At 33.8% G+C, this 20,109-nt stretch overlaps 1 protein-coding gene and 1 long non-coding RNA gene across 5 annotated transcripts in view; both read right to left on the bottom strand.

Annotated features, from left to right (window-relative positions):
• Window positions 1-20,109, bottom strand: part of LOC145252742 (prestin-like) — a 402,460-nt gene that overhangs the window by 105,901 nt on the left and 276,450 nt on the right. The gene's annotated exons all lie outside the window — the stretch shown is intronic.
• On the bottom strand, window positions 1,406-10,332 carry LOC145252743 (uncharacterized). Its single transcript, XR_013863665.1, has 2 exons — window positions 8,238-10,332; window positions 1,406-8,144 (listed from the first exon to the last, which is right to left on the bottom strand). It is a non-coding gene; the product is annotated as an uncharacterized LOC145252743 (long non-coding RNA).

Raw genomic sequence — 20,109 nt, 5'->3', positions numbered from 1 at the left:
TATACATTCCTATCTTTAATAACGTTATATCTTAAGTTTTTATATGCATATGGTTTTTAGAACAGATAACGAATAATGCTGGAGCGTGAGATGTTTGGGTTTCGATTCTAGACGATAGCAGCCAAGTTACATTTTTAATTTTTGGAATTACTATTTTATATGGAGTACAATATAAGGATAAATAATAATCTGCATGAATTAAAATATCATATGTAAGTGCATTTTACAACCGGGTTATCACTACTATATATTAAGTACAATATAATAATCAATAGAGAATTGTCTCTATAATAAATTCAAAATATGCATAAACTAAAATATCATTTAAGCATATTTACAAATCGGGCAACACTAAACAGCCTACTAGTATATATATAAGAAAATTTGAAAACCTGAAAATGTTGAGAAATGATAAAATTATTTTTTTTTTTATTTAATTTTTTTTTTTTTTGGTATTGTTATTAAATTCCGAATTTTCGCCAATAACATGGCTTTATCAAGGAGATCAGTCCGATTGAGTTTTTTTTTTCTTCTTCATAATGATGTAATGAGGAGACGTAGCCTTCCGAAGAGAAAATATGTCCTCAAAATATGTTTTCAAATTTTCTTATTTTAAATTCATTAAAAAAAATGTTTTCTAAAGTGTGTGACTTTACATTGCTTATATAAGTGACCTTTTCTGCCTGTGTATGGAATAGTTTCTACCAAACTATTCTGTCAATTTTTAGTCTACAGGCTTGAAACTTGATATATAGGGGATTTGCACCTGTGGTACAAATTTGATTTGGTTTTTAGCCAGTAAAATAGTTGCTAAAGGGTCAAACATTTTAGTTGATGTAACCTTTGACCTTCTCCAGGTGTATCTTGTTGAAGTCGAGAATGTTTTTGTTTAACTCCAGTATTTGGGTGGAATTTAGAATGTAACCCTTTATTCACTTCATCGGGGTAGCATGCTCTTGTTCCGTCAGCCATGACTGAATAGAGGTCCTAAGTAACTCGCAATTGTATTTTTTGGTTGCCCACACTGAGAATTGAACCTTCAACCTTCAGGATAAGGTCACTTTTACAATTGATTTTCCAAGTACTCTAGCCATACTAACCCCATGAAGTAAATAAAGGGTTCCGTTCAAAATTCTGTCCAAATTCTCGCATTCGACAGAAACATTCCCGAATTCAACAAGATCCATCAGAAGAAGGTCGGAGGTTACATCTACCAAAATGTTGTGAATATGACACTCAAGATGAGAATAGTAGTCTGATCAATCCAAATAATATGTACATTTATACGTTTAATAACGGTATTTTTAAAGTTTTGATATTTATAAGGACTTAGCTCAGATGGTAACAAATAATGCTTAAGAGTTATGTTTTTGTTTTGATTTTAGCTGATGGCACCCAAATCATATTTTAATTTTTTTTTTTTTTTTTAAATCATTACTATATATCGAGTACAATATAATAATCAATAGAGTATTGGTTCTATAATAATATGAAATCTGCATAAATTAAAATATGATATTTAAACATATTTTATGATCGGGCAATGCCAGGTGATCTGGTAGTGTGCTGTAATTTTAAAGTTTTATTTTTATTTACATCATTTATTCATGTCACCCTCTTTACGCTGCTGCTATTACTACTTTAATCTTTGCAGTTTCTTATTTATTTCCATTATTTAAATTATTTTATTACTTTTCATTCATATTGCTACTGCTTCTACTTCCCTATTCTGCTTTCTTCCCCTTTTATTGCTTTTTTTCTTACCACTCGTCTCATTTTCCTTCTTCTAAATATCTGTAAGATTCCATATGCAAACAAGCAAGCAAGATCTTTAGTTTTAATATACTAGCAGGGAGACCCGACGTTACCCAGGATTGAATGACGATCAACAGATGTTTCATTCTCCCATATTTTTATTGTTATCGAAATTGGTGAAATCGCCTATTTTCAATCAAATCGATTGATTTCTTGCTCTATAGTCCCCAACACATTGTAGTCTACATTGCACTGTAGAGAATCTACTGTTGATTTTATAAAAGTATTTTATATAAAATGGCTTAAGTTTAAAATGCAAAAGTCAAGTATCATGCTTCAATTGTGCTCTAAACAGAAACATTCATTTCGAACGCATCTGTCATATCAAACAAACTACTGTTGATTTTATTTGTCTAGCATTACTGCTTGTGCGGTGATAATGGTTTGAATTTAAGTTTAAAATGAAAAGTCAAGTATCATGGTGCAGTTATACTGTAAACAGAAACATTTTGAATGCTCCCTGGTTATATCAAGAACTTACTGTTGATTTTATATGTGCGGGTCTTTTGATTAGTGTGATAATAAAAGATTATTTAAAAGTCTTTTGATTAGTGTGATAATAAAAGATTTTTTAAAAGTCTTTTGATTAGTGTGATAATAAAACTTGTGATGTTAGGCTGTGTAAGGTGTAAATTTAGGTCAAAATCGTCTGTTCCTGCTTTCATCACATTATCTGATTATCGATACTTATCAAAGAGATTCTGATACAAAAATTAAAAACACTGGCAGGCACATAAAATAAGTGAAATTTCATGCGAAATTTCAAAAAAATTGGCCCAGCCGTTTTCGAGTCCAGAGGAATGAACTCACTCAGACCCACACACAAAGTTCCTTTTATACAGAGCGATTCACAGGAAAAGGATGTTTTTAGAATGCTCCTTGCTCTCCTTGAGTAAGAGATAGAGAGTCAGGAAGGTAGTCTTTAAACCTGTTTAAGAAATATTCGCAAAGTTTTATTTTCCTTAAAAACATCCGTTTCCCGTGACTCACCTTGTATAATAGTAGAGATAGAGATAGACTAGGATTTTCTGTTAAAAAATATATTTGCATAAACGAATTGCTGTAGGAAAAATAATTTGATGGACAACAGGTGCACATTCATGACCTCCGTAGGTTTGCTGATGAACTGCACAATGCAGGTTCACAATTTAAATGCTACAAAGGCCACCTGAAAGTGACATTGAATAAATGTGGAATCACTTCTGGTTAGTTGAGACCAAGTATCACCAGATGACGTGTGGTGAGATGCATGTCACCAAGGTGTATTAAGCCACAGAGGAGCGTTGTACCTGATGAACTTGTCAAGGTTGCCCTCACCTTTCATTATCCTGATAGTGTTGATGCTTGTCAAGAGTTGACATGTGTTGCACAGCCTATATTTTGTTCTTGCTGTTATACCACACGTGCGTGACCAACATTTTTTTTTTTTTTTTTTTTTTTATCTATTACCATGCCTTTTTCGTTGGATTGAAAATGTTAACACAATACTGGCATTAGAGGTCTTGTTTTTATACATCATATTTTTTTATATTTACTTTTGCTCACCATGAATAAAGCATATTGCCGCCGAGATGTAATGGGCTACTGTGGTAGAGACCAGATTTATAAGGAGAAGGGGGGAAACCTAAGTGAGGATTTAAGTAGCAAGATGTTTGTTCACATTACGTTTAAATTTCTGCATGCTGGTATTTTTGGAAGAAGCAGAAAAGGATTTCCAAAGTAAGCAGTCTGAAAAATGAAGCTAATCTTCTGGCATCTAGAGGCCCCTACAGTGGAGGGGTGGAACTTTACCGCTGGTCCAGTGGGTCAGGATTTTTTTTTTTTTTTCGTTTAAGATATATAAGTACAGTAAGTTCATCGGAGCACCTTCCATTAAAATACTTATTTTATAAGAACATGGATGTGATATACGTATATCTGTACGTGATGTTGCGAAGCTAATCAAAAACCTTGATTCGAGTAAAGCAACTGGCCCTGATGGTATTCCAATTATAGTACTCAAAAAACTTCAACCTGAATTAGCGCCCATACTTACAAAACTGTTTAAACGTTGTCTTAAGGAGAATAGTTTCCCATCTCCCTGGAAAATCTCATCAGTATGCCCTGTATTTAAGAATTCAGGTGATCGCTCATCCCCCTCTCAGTACAGGCCAATAAGTCTCCTGTGCGTCATGAGTAAGTTGCTAGAATCTGTGTTAAATACAGAAGTAATCAAACATCTCAACAAAAATAACCTTCTTAGTGACACTCAATATGGTTTCCGTTCTGCTAGATCTACAGCAGATGTCCTTACAGTTATATCGCATAGGATTAGCAAATCTCTCGACGGTGGCAATCTTCCTAGGCCAATTGCTCTTGACATATCTAAAGCCTTTGATAGGGTATGGCATAAAGGTTTACTTCATAAGATCGCTAGCTATGGTATAGCTGGAAAAGTCTTCTCAATTATTAAATCATTTCTTTCTGATAGGTTCATAAGAGTAGTAGTTGAGGGGCAAAAATCAGAAGCTCACAGTATTAATGCCGGTGTCCCTCAGGGATCCATCCTGGGCCCAACTCTTTTCCTGATCTACATTAATGATCTTCCAAATCATATCCTTACATCATTTGTAGACATTTATGCTGACGACACTACCATTTATGGTAGCACATCTAAGACAGTAAACGACCAAGTTCTCTCCAATTCTCTCTCCTCTGATCTTGAGCACGTAGTACAATGGGGAAAGGAGTGGCTGGTTACTTTTAATGCATCTAAAACCAAGCTTCTCTCTTTACATCATTAACATTCTAATCCACATTTGTCATCAATTGAAATGAATGGCTCTCGTCTTCAGGAGGCCTCAAGTTTTGACAAGCTTCTGGGCTTGACCATTACTCCTGATCTTAAATGGAACACGTATATCAAATCTGTTGCCAAGGCTGCTGGAAAAATGGTGGGATCTTTCTATCGATCCAGTAGATATCTCACTGCTGATGCTATTCTCTACCTATATAAGAGCCAGGTACGTCCAAGGATGGAATACTGTTGCCACATCTGGGCAGGAGCTGCTAGAAAGGACTTGTCCTGCCTTGATAGAGTTCAAAATAGACTTCGTAGCCTCGTAGGAGATGTCCTTTTCTCCTCCTTGCAACCTCTATCTCACAGAAGAGATGTTGCGAGTTTGTCTCTGATGTATCGTTATTTTCATGGAAAGTGTTCAACTGAGCTTCAATCTATGGTCCCCCCTCGCCAAACTTTCACAAGAAACACTCGTCTAGCTGTAAACACTATCAATAATTTCCCCCACTCTTTATCTGTGCCTAAACCTAAACGTAGATTCCATGAACAAAGCTTCTTTCTTAGAACTGCACGCCTGTGGAATTGTCTTCCGTTTTCCTGCTTTCCGGCTGACTACAATATGGATGTGTTCAAGTCTAAAGTAAATAAGTTCTTGATGAGCCGTTCCATATAAGTTATTAAATTTACCAAATTTTCATTACTAATGATTACTATATTGACCAATTTCTACTGTACACTCTGTAACCCTTATCCTTGAGTGGCCTCTGGGCCTTGATAATGTGGTGATGCCTTTGTAAAAAAAAAAAAAAAAAAAAAAAAAATGTAATTCTGTGTCAACACAAGCTGGAGCGTGATAGATAGTGTAGGACACTAAGTTAGCAATTATTTTCATTGAAACTCTAAGTTCTTATGTGAACTAAAGTTTAAAAGCTACCATTTTTATTTGTACACCACCTCCAATTCCCTCAATAAACGTTTGCCTCATTTGGTAAAAAAGAAAAGAAAAAAGGACTATTGTCTGCAAACTCTCCGATGTGATGTGAGCAACAAGATCTTTTTTCACCCCCCTTTCTCTCCATTATACATGCATAATCATATATCAGGGATAATCAGTTCTGTGTTTTAGTGAATTTTCACTTTTTCTTTTTCTTATCTAAAGAAAGTGGATTTCCGTTTAAATTGAGAGAGCGTCTCGTATGCAAGTTCTCAGCCTTTTCATCAAAATCCTCAACTTTTTGTTTAAATAAGAAAAGGCTGAAATTCCGTTTTTTGATAGTTCTCTCAGGAAACTAAAAATCTTAATATTGTTGTGAAGGCTAAGAGTTCAAGCAATTCATGAAGGGGGTAAGGGATAGATAATTTTTGTTTAATAAAGATTGACTTCCTATTTCTTACCACCCTTCCCCTTCCATATGCAGTCAGTGTCTTTCTCTTCATTTTGACTTATTTAAAAGTAGCAAAAGTACCCGTCGTTGACTGGGTTCAAAAACAGCCTACAGAAAATGGACTGATTTATGAAAGTACTAGCGAGGGGTACCCGGCGTTGCCCGGGTGTTTTTCGGGGTATGTGAAAAACCCCCGAAAATGTGACCCCCCCCAAAAAAAAACGAAGCCTTCACGACGCGCAGTTGGAAAATAGTAAAGTGTTTAAAAAAAAAAAAAAAAAAACACAGGTGCGCGTTTTTGATTGACGTGACGGCGATAGGTATTCAGCAGTTACGATTTTGTGCGGGACATTTTTTAATGAGGTGAATAAATCAGTTTGTTTGTTTTTAAAAACCCGCTCCCTGTTTATTAGGAGGAGTGAAATGAAAGCTACAGTCTGATATGACGAAGTCGACATTGAACAAATGTTACTTAGCTCTCTTGAGACAACTGGCTTTCGGCCTGTTGGATTTATTTGCTTCCCCACTGAGCAAATTAGGCACAAGGCCGTTTTTTAATGTGAGGAGTGAAGGGAGGGGGAAGGGAAAAAGGGGACCAGCTCCCGAGAGGAGGGAAATGGGAGCTGGTTAAAGGTCAAGCATGTGGGGTTGCCCCCACATCTGGTCTTTGCTAGTCATAGCTAGTCCTAGCTAGTCATAGCTTGCAGTATCTGTCGGAACAGATACTACACTTTGATCTTGTCAGCCGGACCCCCGAGGGTGTTTGGGCTTCCTGGCTTTCGGCCTGTGATTAGAGTCGCTTTTCGCTTTTTTTTATACCGAAAACCGAATGTAACGCATGCCGATGCGGGAAATGTGGAATAATTAACGTTTGAAAGTCAATAAAATTAAATAGACAGGCGAGCTCCGTGGGTAACTCTGAGATATTACAATTTATAGATGATATAAAAAGTTTTAAGAAGTTGTGAACCGAGCAAGCACTTCTTTGAAAGAAGCCTTTTGTAGACATCGAGGAAAAGCGTACATACATACATTTTCGCTTTTATATATATATATATATATATATATATATAGATGATAGGTTATGAAAAGGAAGGTTGTAAAGAGATAGCTTCGAATTTGGGGGTATCAAAATCAAAGCAAAATATGATGAAAGTAAAAATAAAATAGATAAACCCCATAATTTATTATACCATACCTGTTCACACTGAAACACTTATCACAATATTCTGTGGATCTATATTAAAAAACCTTGTAAAACTTTGTGACATATTTCCATTCTATGGAAGTCAGGTGCTAACGAACACCCCATAATTTTATTATACCATATTTCTTCAAACTGAAACATAATTATCAAAGTATACTTACGCAGATAGATATGAAAAGTATTAAAGTTTGTGTCTATTTCCATTCTATGGAGGCCAGGTGCGAACGCAGACCCCACAATTTTATTATACCATCCCTATTCAAGTTAAAACATACTTATCAAAGTATTATGTACATCTATATCAAAAACACTTGTAAACGTTTTTTTTTTTTAATTTTTAAATTTTTTATTTCCATACTTTGTGGACCAGGCGCATACGCAGACCCCACAATTTTAATGAATCATCATTATGCCAGATCAAACATACCCATTCCTGTGTCTCGATACATCTATCATTATATGTGATCAGTTTTCTGTAATAGTCAACCATATAGCAGCCTATCCGTGACCAGACACACACACCCACAGACGTTCAGCTTTATATTATAGATTAATTGGAGTTGTTAAAGACTTTTATTTTTACCCCCTCCCGCCCCTCTCCACACACAAAGGTGGTCCTGGTCCTCCAGGTTGGGAAATTCATTTTTCAACTTTTTTTTTTTTTTTTTTTTTACACATCTGATATTATGTATTTTTTTGTTGTTGATGATGATGCTAATGTTTGTGTAGGTAATATCATCAAACGGTTAATTTATTCTCCAAATTTTGGAATAAGAAAAAAAAACCAAAACATATATGAAAACTGAGACTTCAGAAAATAAGCACCTAACACAAGTATCATCTTAGACTATTTGATCTAGATCAGGGTTTCCCCAATTTTTACAGGCTGGCGCTCTCTTGGCTTCCAGCATAGACTGCTAGCGACACCTTCGCTTCCAGGATAGACTGCTAGCGACACCTTCGCTTCCAGGATAGACTGCTAGCGACACCTTCGCTTCCAGGATAGACTGCTAGCGACACCTTCGCTTCCAGGATAGACTGCTAGCGACACCTTCGCTTCCAGGATAGACTGCTAGCACTCTTTTGGCTTCTAGAATCTCGTGAAAATCTGTTTCCTCTGTCAAAAGTTTTAGGCAGACATACAAACATACATACATTTAAACAGACAGGTGAGATTTATATTATAGACTAGCTGGAAGTACCTGGCGTTGCCCGGGTTAAGGATATTGGCACAAGGACGAAGCAATGTTAAGAATGACTTCCACATGGTTAAAATAAAAAAAAAGATAGGTGAGTAATTAGTTTCCCTCGCTAACCATTACGCCAAAGAGGATAGTGAATTCAATGAGTTGGTGATTAACTTAAAAATCACAGGAGTTACCACACATGCGCAGAAATGAACACTACTTTTAAACCTGGCTGGGGGCCAGGTAGGCATCCAAATGCTGCTTTTAAACCTGATCGGGGGCCAGGTAAGCTTCCCGCTTTCTGTCGTGGTATTTATTTGCTTCCCCATGAAAGCAAATTAGACACAAGATCGCTTTTAATGTGGGGGAAAACCAGCTCCCCCCAAAATGGGAGCACTGTGGCAGTATCCAAAAAAATAGTAATTGCCTCAATATGAAGTGTTTCCCCTACATTAACCAAGAACCAGCCCGGCCTGAAGGCCAAGCATTAGCATTCGAATAGTTTTGTTTTTTATACAAAAACAAAAAAACAAACACTCGAGACGGCACGGTGGGAATATTTTTTAACTAGATAAAAAAGAAAAAAAAAAAAAAAAAAAGGGAAAAAAACTGTGTGTTTGTGAATCTGAAATATTATGATCTCAGATGTATAGGAAAGCTTCTCACGGAATTTAACTGACAGAAGCGATCGGAAGCCCGATCTGAAAAGGCTTTCGCGAACATACACAAACGCTCACGCCCATTTTGCCTTTTGTATACATAGAGGATTGCCTCAGTAGAAAGTTTTTCTTTTTACTCTTCTTTTTGGTACAGTTGTTTTACTCCAGTCTTATCAGACTATTTTAAGAAATACATAAAATCCTAACGACTATAAAACTTAACATCTATTTCCAGGCCACTGCTCCTAAGAAGCATGAACATCTTAGAACATTTAATGATTTTTAATCTTTCTCTCGCACATGCATACACCTGATTTATTTTTTATTGTTAAATAAAGCCATGTTATGGGCGTTAAAATTCGTTTTCACCATTATGTTGAATCTGACACTTATTATTTTTGTTTACGGTGAGGTGTGAGCGATTTTGATCCATGTTCAAGTCGCTGATATGACGCTGGCATTGATGAAGAGCTATACCTCGTTATCACACAAGCCTATCATTATACTGTGACTCCACCATGGACCCTAACTCGTTCGCCCCCTACCCCTAACAATTTGTGTGTGTGTATGTGTGTGAGGGGGGGGGGCGTTTACGGTGAACATCTAAGTTTTGTACCCGGGATATGAGAAACAGTAGACAATAAGGACAACGCTTTACTTTATTTACAGATTTGAAAATTGGAGTTTAAGACTGGGAAAGTTCACAAGGTTGTAGGCACGGCCAAAACGAAAGGAGGAAGTAAGTATTTTTTGACGGAGTCTCTTTAAAAATTTACCAAAAATCAAGTAATACGAAATGTTCACCAATTATTAAGTGAAGAATGAACTTTATAATGATGTACTTTTTTTTTTTTTTTCATAATCGATATTTATATTTTTTCTAAAAACCACCTCCCCCACTTCTTTATTTGTGGATACAAATATGCTTAAAATAATTAGCCGAAACTGAGCAAAATATATTGTATTGTGGGGAGGGTGTAGATAAAAAAAAAAAATGCACACGTATCAGATTTTAAGGTTGAAAATTCTAATTTTGATTCGTTTTCTTTTTCATCTTTTGAAGTATGAAATTCATTGAATATGTTAATAATTATTATCTTTCAAATTAGCAAAAAAAAAAAAAAAATTTTTTTTCATTATTTTTACGAAAAACAGTACTTTTAAATCTTTGAAAAATAAATTAATCTTTTAGGGAGCGCAATATTGCTAATATACCATTAAATAGGAAATGCTTTGAAGAATTGTTACTAAAAAAAAAAAACAAAAAAAAAAAAAAAAAAAAAAAAAAAAAAAAAAAACGATAAATAACAGCACATTTTGCTAAAAATGCGATAATTTATTTCGGTAACTTCTTGTTTATTCACCTATGGTGGCCCAGCCCCAACCGTGATAGAATATCTAGGAGTTTTTTTTTTTTTTCAACACATACGACGCCTAGCATTTCCAAAATGGTCTCCCATCTGGTACTGGTCAGCCTTATCGTTGCTTATGTAAGCAACATACATACATATACATATACATATATATATATATATATATATATATATATATATATATATATATCGCTTATGAGAAAAGAATTAAACCCTTCACTTAATCGTCAAATCAAACGTTAAAAATACATGGCTAACTATAGTTTATTTAGTCCCTTCCAGGCTTTCATACTTAATTTTGAACTAGCATTAATTTTTTTTTTTTTTTTTTTTTAAATTTCGCTAACTCAAATATATAGAGTGATATAAAAAGTTGGACTTATTTGAAATTCAGGTACTTATAATATTTTTGCATATTCTTATAGCAAATCATCCTAAATCTAAGACGAAAAAAAAAAAATTATTTGGTTTAACAACATTTAAAAAAAAAAAAAAAAAAAAAAGAAGTGTTTTATCGATCTAGACAAAACTGGTTTTGGAAAATTTTTAATTTATTTTGCTTTACTGTAATAAAATTCAGGCTTTTATCTTTCTAGAAAAAAACGTTCCTCAAGAATAATGGATTTTGATAGATTTTAATTCGTTTAAAAACACAAAACAAAAAACCTTGATTTTTCTTTCACTTTTTGGCCGTGCCTAGTTTTTACTCTCAGTTTGGATTGCGGCGATGATGGGTACTTATACCTGCTCGGAGTGCTCGTGCTCGGGTATAAAGTTTGATAGCAATAAAACAAATATTATTTATTATGAATTCATACAATTATGTGCAGACCCATTACCCCCCCCCCCAAAAAAAAACAAAAAAAACAACAACAACAATAATGAATAATAACTCCTCAAAACTTTGATGCAGCATCCTGTCTCTCTCCTAAATGTAACCTTGATAAATAGACATTGGACGGATCTGAACGAACTTTCCCCTCTTCGGACTAGAACGAACTTTCCCTCTTTGAACCTGAACGACCCCCCCCCCCCTCAGCCGTAAAATTAATTCCTTTTCTCGTTTTCTAATTTTTTTTTCTTCGGATTATCGTCGATAACAAAGTTGACTTTCATATTAGCAGAAAAAAAGTGTTTTTAAAGTTTATTGAATGACTTTTAACGCGGGGGATCACTTTTCAATTATAACGTTCTAATAAATTGATACCTCACTTTGTGGTCAATCAGCACAATTCTCCTTGTTAAGGTTTCACGTGTCCGCTGTCTGTGGTGTAAAATGAAATAATTCAAACGTTTTTGTAAAAAAAAAAATAAAAGTTGTTTATGCATTTTTATGTACCGCGCTATTTTAAAATTATTTTCTTTTTCAGGTTAAAGGGTTTGTATTACTGTACACATAGATTCGAAAAAGTAGTCAAAAAACAAATATATAACAAATAAATGTTATCAAAGGAAAGATAAGTTACTTTTCTGCCAAACTGGATATATTTTTTGTGTTTTTATTCAATGTAAAATGTTTATTCAGCTCGAAAACTATACAGTGTTTACCGATGTATTGGAAAATTCAAGATGGTGTCTGATTCTCTTTAACACGGTAAGTTTGGGAAAAGGTGTTATAAATAAAAAACTATACAAAATACTATTAAAAACCCGCCGAATATGTCAACCATGTCACAGTAACAATGAGCGAGTTTTTAGCAGTATTTTATCCGTTTTTTATTTTTTTTTTATTTATAACACCTTTTCCCAAACTTACCGTGTTAAAGAGAGAATCAGACGCCATATTGAATTTTCCAATACCGGTAAACACTGTATAGTTTTCGAGCTGAATAAACACGTTACATTGAATAAAAACACGAAAAATATATCCAGTTTGGTAGAAAAGTAACTTATCTTGCCTTTGATAACATTTATTTGTTATATATTTGTTTTTTGACAACTTTTTCGAATCTATGTGTACAGTAATACAAACCCAGGTTAAATTCAAACGTTATAATTGAAAAGTGATCTCTCACGTTAAAAGTCATTAAAAAATTTCCTACTAATATGAAAGTTAAGTATGTTATCGACGATAACCCGCAGAGAATAAAAAAGAGGAAACGTAAAAAAAGAATTAATATTACGACAGGGAGAAAAGCTCGTTCAGGTCTGCCAGACATTGAATTAATTTATATAGCAAAATAAAAGATGAAGGAAAACTAAAGCGATTAAAAAAAAATCCTCTACAAAAAAGAAAGAAAAATGTAAACATAGCTATTTTGAATGTTTTTTTTTTCTTTCTTTTTCTAAGTCTTCCAGTGCTTCCACCGAGCAACGCCAAAATAAACAAAACTAATAAAAAACAGTGAATGAATGACTCCAGAACAAACAAACAAATTAAACGATGAGACATTTTTAGACTCCCCCCCATATATATATATATATATATATATATATATATATATATATATATATATATATATATATATATTAGGGTCTAAAAATGTCCTTATGTACTCACACTTCAAATGACGATAATATCTTTATGAGTAAAGATTGAACTGGAATACCTTTGAATACAGAAAACAAATGTAATTGAAGAATCATGTTGGCAAATGTTCAAATTGATCACAATTATTGTCCAGACAACGATGATAACAGTTAAATTGCGAATGCGTTATTGAGATAGTTTACACACACACACACACACACACACACACTAATTTGGATACTTTTGCAAAATACGGACCGTGCTGCAATAATTACATTTAGAAACCCATTCTTAATATAGAGAGAGGAGGGCCTTTTTGTAACTATTCTGTACTTTCACCTAACAATTTGCTAAACAAAACATATGGTAAAACTAGAGTTTATAACTTGAAAATCCTATCTACAAAATAGTGCGGTCCGAATTCTGCATAAGCACCCATTTAATTTAAGCCATAATAAGTAAAAGATTAGTAAATATATATATATTTCAACTGACCTTCTTAACACGTGTTTTGCGTCCAAAATATGAGAAACATTTCAATTCAAGTGACAAGAAAAGGATAGAAAAGTTGAGAAAATTTTTCTGAAGGCGTAACCTTGGTTGGTTGCTTTCGTTTTATTTATTTACAAGAAAGAAATATTTATTTTAAGACAGAAAAAAAAAAAAAGATTGTTTTGCTTTGAAATAAAGACTTTTTTCCTTTTTCTTTTTAAAAGAGGGAATATACCCCCGCCCCCCCAAAAAAAATCAGATTCTTAAGTGCTTGTATAGATTGAGACCCATGACCGACATAATTAACTCTGTAAAATCTGGCAACAAGTTATGATGACAACCGAAAGGGGCGGTACTTTTTACGCTTTCCACCAATCACAATCAATAATTTTTTGCTCAAATTAACCAATCAAGAGCAATCGTTTCAAATTTAAAAAAAAGTCATCTGCTCTAAATATTTTAACTGTTCCCTACGATTTCAATATTTTCTAGTTTTTCAATATATTTTTTTTTCAGTATCTGCTTTGATAATATATTTTATCTTTTCTGTTCTATCAGTGATGAAGAAATATTAATACACTGAGACAATTTTTATTTTGTCTCCGTCCAAAATGCCCGTGTTTTCGAGCGGGATTCTCCCCACGTTAAAAACATGTAAAATAAAGAAAAAAATAAAAATACTTGCCTCTCCATAAAGTCAAAATAAGATATAAACAGATATTAAAAATATTGTAAAATCAACAAATATTTAAATCGTAAAAAATTTAAATATTCAGAACATACAAATTTTCTTCAGTTTCAAATGATTGCCTCTGATTGGTTAATTTGAATCACGCCAGAAAACTTTGATTGTGATTGATGGAGAACATAAAAAGTATACCGCCCGAAAGACAACGACACAAAATGAAAATAAACATCAAGAAACGAAATTTGTTTGCAGCGTTTCACTTTGTTTTTTTATACTACATAGTTTTATAAAAAAAAAAAAAAAAAAAAATCCATAACCCCTGCCACAAAGGAAAAAAAAAAACAGGCAATCGAACTTCTTTATAGGGACTTCAATCACTTAATACAAGGATAAAGATGTTCTTAGCTCATATATTTAAATAAACTAAACTAGTAACCAAATACTTTGTAATTGTAACCAAAAAACGACCAGAATGAATTTCAAATTTAATCAGATATTAATTTTATCAATCAGTACAGAGACATGGAACATGTACATTAAATCCGTTGCCAAGGCCGCTGGAAAAATGGTGGGATCCTTCTATCGATCCAGTAAATATCTCACTTCTGATGCAATTCTTTATCTATATAAGAGCCAAGTACGTCCAAGGATGGAGTACTGTTGCCACATTTGGGCAGGAGCTGCTAGAAAAGACTTGTCCTGCTTTGATAGAGTTCAAAATAGACTTTGTAGCCTCGTAGTAGATGTCCTTTTCTCTTCTCTGCAACCTCTATCTCACAGAAGAGATGTTGCGAGTTTGTCTCTGCTTTATCGTTATTTTCATGGCAAGTGCTCGACTAAGCTTCAATCTATGGTCCCTCCTCGCCAAACTTTCACAAGAAACACTCGTCTAGCTGAAAACACTATCAATAATTCCGCCCACTCTGTGCCTAAACCTAAACGTACATTTCATGAAAAAAGCTTCTTTCTTAGAACTGCACGCCTGTGAAACTGTCTTCCATTTTCCTGCTTTCCAGCTGACTACAATATGGTTGTCTTCAAGTCCAACGTAAACAAGTTCTTGAGCCGTTCCACTTAAGTTAACGAATTTACTGAATTTCCATTACTAACAATTACTATATTGTTCAATTGACTACTGTACACTCTTAACCCTTATCCTCGAATGGTCTTTGGACCTTGATAAGTAGTGATGCCTATGTAAAAAAAAAGAAAAAAAGTGAATTAAGAGATAACAGTGCTTATTCAGATTGGCACTAATGGCGGCAATTAAAAGTAAAGAAATTAATTAAAAGTAAAGAAAACACAGAAAGTCTGTATGATGTACGTACTCGTTACAGAACGAAGATATCATATTAAAAAAAAAAATCACATAAGCTGACGTCAATTGACGAACACAACCTCGGCAGATAAGTACGATGCGGATGTTAGCTTTCAGAGTCGATGGTGCCTCTCTCTCTCTCACCCCCACCCCGTTATATACAGAATAGTTTCAATGTTTTCTTTTGAGTTATTTTTTTTTTTTTTAATTTTATACTTGTAACTCCCTCAGCAGTCAGCAATGCGAGAGACAATGACACGACCAGAAGATGACGAAGCAGAAAAAAGACCGCAGAAACAACGTTGGGGTTGGCATTTGTTGTCAATTTTCAATCATCAATTTGGTAGAAAGTAACCATTTTAAATCAACGGTTATAACTTTTGCACGTTTGTAACGGGCTAAAACGTCTAGTGTTTAACATAACTCTTGCCTGTTTATTTATTTTTTTTTTATAAATCTTCCAGGTTTACAAAGCAAAAAGTTTTGTAAAAAAATATATACAAAGGCAAATGTGTGTGTTTGGTTTATACTGCAACCGGAAGTAAAAGAAACCGATGTCAACCCAAAATATGTTCCTTTGGTCGTTTTTGATTCTAAAGTGCCTCGTATAATTGAGCATGTGGTCTCACACCTGGTCAACTTGCTTCTACTGATGATGCTGAAAGTGTGGATGTCGCACTGAGGCTTAAGAACAGCTCAGCAGATTGAAGAAATTGTCCAGAAAAGGAGAGGTAGATCATCAGTATTGTAGTTCTGTAGATAGTCCTGAGAACGACAGATTGATCAAAAGACGCTGGCCAGGTAAAGGAAGGTTGTTTAATAAACTCATTTCAGAGTTGACCAAATGTGATGACTGCGATATGCTGCAAAGTTAAATGGCATCTGTACTAATGAAGTCAAAAGCTATTTTTGTAATTAATAATTATCTTTGTTGTAATTTAATTGTATTTTATTTACTTTGTGTTTTAATAGTGAAACGTCACTTGATCACCATCAATGCTAAAAACCATTTGAGAATAGGGTCAATAAGATGGATAGATTGATGAATATTAATGAGAGGATTGAAAATGGCGAATAGAATGAACAGTTAAATTTTCTTTGAAGACAGTTTATAGAAAGTATTTGTTGACATTCGATTTGAAAACGACCATGTTGTAGTTTGCAGGGAAGCAGTCCAGTTGTGATGCGTTCCATACATGAGGAATTTTATTTTTAAATTTCAGTAATTAGTAAGTATAAGATTAAAGGGTCCATGCAAAGATGCCTGGAGATATCTCCTAGATTGTATGCCCCAAAGACTCAAGTATAACAGTACAAGTACTGAAAAATACGAGAAAAGGGATATAGTTTGAATTTGACTGGATGCTCCTACTCCATCCTAATTTAGATGCCAGAGGCCACCATCCCCTCCCAACTTCTGAACCCTACTGCTAATATCTATTAATTATTAGATGGAAAGAAAACAACCAAAGGAAAAAAAAAAAAAATAAGTATAAGCACAAACCCATTCACACCCTTGTTTACGCCTTCTAAATCTAACTCATCTTCTTCACTGCAAATTTCATTTATACAGTACTAGTACGTCACCTGTTGTTGCCCGACGCTTAAATATGATATTTTAATTTATGCAGGTTTCATATTTATTATTATAGAACCAATTCTCTATTGATTATTATATTGTGCACAATATATAGTAGGGATTTCAAAATTAAAAAAAAAAAAAAAATGACGTGACAATTCTACTGTGGCTAAGTTTAAAGAGTGTTTATTTTTTTATGAGGTGGTCTCTAGGTGCAAACTCTCCACGTAAATTTCTTTTCTTTTTTTTTTTCATTAACTGCAAAGAATTTTATAAGACTTGAAAATTTACGGGGTTTTTTTTTTTGTATGATGTGGTCTGTAGGTTCAAACCCCACACGTAAATTTCTTAATTTTTTTTTTTATTAACTGAAAAGAAGTTTATATAAAATAATTTTATAAAAGAAACAGTAGGTTCTCTAGAGTGCAATATAGAATAACATATATTTTGGAATAAGTTACTGCATGGTGGCATGTAAATCTTCCTCCAGGACAATTGCGCGGATTTCAATGACAATATACAAAACTTTGAGTGAAATATTTGTTGATCATCAGTCAATCCCGGGCAATGTCAGGTCTCTTGCTAGTGTATATATATAATGCTGAAATTAGTATATTTAGGCAGCATTTTTTCTCTAATGCTTGTTTCGTTGAAAAGTAGAGATAATTCCTGTTTGTTTTTCTTAGCCTGCCAAAAAGAAAAAATGGATTACAAGAAAAACAAGCAGGAATTGTCCCTGCTTTTCAATTAAGCATGCAATATATGATGCTGTAAACATGTTTTTAAGGATAGGTCATGAACAAATCATCTAGGCTTCAGCCTCTGTCCCATCGGCGAAATGTTGCATCCCTCTGCCTGTTCTACAAGTACTTTAATGGTGAATGCTCTGACAAACTACAAGCACTTGTACGCCCTGACGTGAATAACCCGACAAACCCAACAAGCAGTCAAATCCCACCCCTTTACATCAGAGATCCCTAGGTGTAAGAATGCCTTTTACTCCAATAGTGTCTTCCCCAGAACTGCTAAACTTTGGAATTCCCTTCCGGGATTCTGCTTTCCCAACTGTACTGACATGCAGAAGCTATTGGTTCATGTTTTAATTTTTAGCCTTGCAGCAAACATGTCTTCATAGCTCAGGCATTAACATAAAAGGAAAAAGTAAATTGTAAGCTAAACATTTTGCTTTCGATTCTCGGTGGTGGTGCACAAATCATTATGATATATTGAGTCCAATATAATCGTCTATATAATAATTTGATTGCAGAAATTCCCCTCTGGACCAAATTACGGTAGGTTTGCAATAACAGATGGCACATACAAATTTATTTTGTCTAAACTTTTACCTACCATCTTATGTAACTTTTGAACGCTATTACAGACACATTTATTCATTATAATAAAATCTTATCTTATTTTCTACGAGCGACATTATCATGATTGCCAAGATCTAAAGACAAAGTAGTTCATATTTCCCTCTCTAACTGAAAAGTCCTCCAACTCTCCCAGACAGGACCAGGTACTTCTATAACCATTATATCTATATTGACTTGACACCCTTATTAACTCTTACAACTACTATTACACTTTGCTATTCGAAAATAATGATTTCTCCACCATAACATTTCGCCTATTCTCATTGGCTGCAACCATAGCATTCTATTATTCCGTTTTATACACAAACATACAAAAAACGAACACCGCAGCCCTAAATCACTATGGCCGTTAAATCGCTATGCATTGTTCTAAATCATTTATTCAATTTAAAGTTACACATGCCATATCCCATTACTTGGATTAACATTATTCAAATATTATTAGATTTAAAAGAATTGTGTCGCAGCTTCCTTTTTATCTTTTTTATCATATCACTTAAATTTTTACATTATTATTATTTAGCTCAATTACATTTTAACCAACTAAAATGCATTCAAAAATACTTAAGACAAAATATATAATCCACATTTTTTGTTTCTTTTTTATTGGGGGAAAGGTGGGGTTTATTATTTATAAACGTGTGCTAACGTGATTTCTTTTTTTTTTTCATTTATATATAAAACAGCGAATTAAGCGAGGGTTGCAAAAATTGTTCGTTCATCAATCACGCATGCGCGCCTACCGTTCTTTCTTGATTTGGTTTAACTAGTAAGATAACATGACATTATTTCTATTAAGTCTCCGTGACGAGTTTCAATTCACACCTATGTAACAGAGTTTTCATTTATTTATTTTTTTTGTTTGAAAGTTTTAACAATTTTTGACTCAAATTAACCAATCAAGAGCAATCGTTTCACATTAAAGAAAAGTCATCTACTCAAGGTTTATTTATATTTTTTTGTTCACTTCTACATTTTCCTGTTTTTATCTTTTTTTTTTTTTTAATTTTTGGTCAATATCCTTATTACAACACCTCTACACACCCGGGCAATGCCAGGTACCTCTGCTACATAATGCGTTTCCTTATTTTCGTTACGTGAAACATTTTGTGTTTTTTTTCCTACGATTTTTTTATTATTCGATTAAAACAGTTTCATTTGTTTTTTGTTTCTTTTTTTTTTTGCTTTTTATTTGTTTTTTTTTTTTATCCAAATGGAACAAAAAATCTTCATTTGTTTTTGGGGTTTATTTTTATTTTATTTTTTTTTGTTACAAGTGAAATTATTGCAGTAATTAATAAAAACTATAATCAATGATAAATACACGGAAGAAGTTTTGTTTCATTCCATTAGGATAGGATTCCATGTTTTCATTTTTAAATAAAATTTCTGCTTCTTAATAAAACTTTGAGACAAACTATTTTTAGTCGCGGAGGCTGGTGATTAACCAGTTAACATTACCACAGCTTCAACGGCTAAATTGATGCTTTTTTTTTTTTACCCTCATCTCTCTCCTCCTGGCATGCCTACTGTGTCTCGTCCTCTGCTATTTTTTTTAATTTTGTTTTTTACAGTTGGGGGTTGCTTAATACCCTTACTACACCAACTCTCCACTCGTTCTTGACATTCCGATAGCCGTTCTTACCATGAGGAGTTGGGGGTGTCTATACCGAAAGCAATTCATAACATGAGGAGGTTAGGGGTTGGGCAGCAACAACAACTGTACTTTAACTTTTTTCGATGGAGAGGGGGTACGCTTTCACCGGGCAATGCCAGTTATC

The sequence above is a fragment of the Euprymna scolopes genome, chromosome 29 (assembly GCF_053919585.1).
Source record: "Euprymna scolopes isolate OS-2025 chromosome 29, ASM5391958v1, whole genome shotgun sequence".
Lineage (NCBI taxonomy): Eukaryota > Metazoa > Mollusca > Cephalopoda > Sepiida > Sepiolidae > Euprymna > Euprymna scolopes.
This window is presented reverse-complemented; position numbering and strand designations above follow the sequence as displayed.